The sequence below is a fragment of the Bison bison genome, unplaced genomic scaffold (genome assembly GCF_000754665.1).
Source record: "Bison bison bison isolate TAMUID 2011002044 unplaced genomic scaffold, Bison_UMD1.0 scf7180017845635, whole genome shotgun sequence".
In the NCBI taxonomy this organism is placed as follows: domain Eukaryota; kingdom Metazoa; phylum Chordata; class Mammalia; order Artiodactyla; family Bovidae; genus Bison; species Bison bison.
This window is the reverse complement of record NW_011476208.1, coordinates 10,822-13,164: the sequence shown is the minus strand read 5'-3', so window position 1 is coordinate 13,164 and position 2,343 is coordinate 10,822. Positions and strand designations below refer to the sequence as shown.

Genomic DNA, 2,343 nt, shown 5'->3' with positions numbered 1-2,343 from the left:
CACTGAGTGTAAGGTCTTGCATTTTGGCACTGCACTGCATAAAGTCTGGGTGTGGCTTTAAGTTCCTGATACCTTACAGTGGCAGTGGTAGCCTCCTGGGCTAGTGGGATCTGCCAGTTTACCAGTTCATCTGCTCAGCTCATCAAAAGAACAGTAGTCCAATTCCTTACCTCAAAAATCCCCCAATTAAAAAAATTAAGGTTTTAAGTGGAAAATCTTCTTACACATGACACAAGACCCAGAATTTTACATAAGATATATATTTATTTATGACTATGTAAAAATTTAAAGTTAAAATATAAGCAGTGCTCCTTACTATGTATATATGTTTGTACACACACAAACACACATGTGAATGATACCAAGTTACATATACCCCAAAGAGTACTCCACTGGCCCCAGTCAGGTTCCCATTCCCACTACCCCACCAACATAACCACTTTCACTGACTGCTTGGCTTTGGATCTCCTTATCTCAAAACTAGTATTGATATCGGCACTCAGATTTTCCAGTTTCCCACCCAGACCCTGAAGACCAGCCTGCAAAGGGGAAAGTGAATTTGTGTGTTTCCTTTCCCACCAGTCATCCCCAAGGTAGCCCATAGGTCTTGCATTCACCTGCAAACCCACACCACCCACCTCGCACTTCCTCATGGAACTGGCAAAGGAAAATGCCAGAACAAATGCCAGGCCAGCAGCTTTGCAATTTGGGGTGAACCGGATTCCTGGACACCCCAGTAAAGGGTGGGCATGGCTCCTGAGTGAGGCGCTGCGATGCCCCAACCCAGCGACGGCTCCCACCGCGGTACCAGCCCGCCCCTCTCCCTTCCAGTCCCTTTCTTTCTTCTGGCTCATTCTCTGTTCTCTCCTGGTCTTGTCCTTCCTCGGATGTTTTCGCCGGCCTCACACCTTTCTTTTCCCTAAGTCCAAAGACAGGTAAAGCCTTTAACTGTGTGGATCACGACAAACTGATCTCTTGCCAGCTGCAGCCACACGGACCACACGCACTAAACCGCTGCCCAGAAGCACAAATGGTCGGATGAAGGGATAGCAAACACCAAGAGCCAGCAGCTTCCTTCGGGGGCCCCTCGGCTCAAGCTCCGGCGTCTCTTGGGCGCAACGCGCGGCGGGGGCGCTCAGGTGACCTTCTGCCCTAGGAACATCTCGGCTTCCCGACGGGAACGAACAGGCTGAGTGGACTGCATCTCTCCAGTTGTCTGGAGAAACGCCGTGCTAGGGACACAATTTTAGGCGGAAACTGCATGCTGTGAAACACAGGTGGCTTTGCCTAGGTCCCTAAGTATGCTGCTTTCGGTGGGAGGGAGGAATAACTTGTCTCAGGTCTGTGTGGCACAATCGGTTAGCACTCTCGGCTGTTAACCGAAAGGCTGGTGGTTCGAGCCCACCCAGGGACTTGTTTCTCTCTTTTAGAATGTAAATGATGTATGACTGCTTCCAGTCTGGGCATCCTCTCCCAAGGTCCACTACTACCCTACTCCACTGTGTCTTGTATACACACACACAGAAGGACGTACGACCAGATAGTACCTGATCCTCAGAGAGGATCTCTGCAGGAAAACAGGTTGACTGGGAATCCTAGAATTCATGAAAGAGTAGGCTCATCATCATCATCATCCTGTAAACTCCTTTTACCAATGAAGTTTCTTCCACTGTTAGTAGTAGTCTCTATTTAACTTTTTCCATATATTTTTCCGAATAATTTTGTTCTATTCTTTTCCTCCGTTTTTCATTCATTGAATCATAGAAAAAGCAAGAGAATTCCAGAAAGACATCTATTTCTGCTTCATTGACTCGGCTAAAGCCTTTGTTTGGATCACAACAAATTGTGGAAAATTCTTCAAGAGATGGGAATAGCAGACGACCTTACCTGCCTCCTGAAAAACCTGTATGCAGGTCAAGGAGAGTTCAAACCAGTCAGGAAAGGAAATCAACACTGAATATTCACTGGAAGGACTGACGGTGAAGCTGAAGTTCCAAGTCTCACTCCACGCGGCAGGCCTTCATTTTATGTTTAAAATATGAATCTAAAAGTTTGCGGGAAAGTGGAGTTGTTTCCGCCCGGTTTCGAACCGGGGACCTTTCGCGTGTTAGGCGAATGTGATAACCACTACACTACGGAAACCACGCGGTTAATAGTGTGTAGAGACGTAGAGAAGAATTGCATATTGGAACACACCTGCCCTTCAAATTTTCAAAGGAAGAGGACTCTGGAAACACAGGCAATCCGTCAAGTAAGGATCTGCAGTTCCTGAAAGAGGCTGATTTAGGGTTCCACGCCTCTCCAGGAGCGAGGTCCCTGTGTGCCAGCTTTGCGCCCAAGCCC

General features: G+C 47.7%; 1 non-coding gene across 1 annotated transcript; it reads right to left on the bottom strand.

Moving 5' to 3' along the window:
* Nucleotides 1-2,069: 2,069 nt before the first annotated feature.
* TRNAV-AAC lies at nucleotides 2,070-2,142 on the bottom strand. Its single transcript has one exon. It is a non-coding gene; the product is annotated as a tRNA-Val (tRNA).
* Between the last annotated feature and the right edge of the window lie 201 nt (nucleotides 2,143-2,343).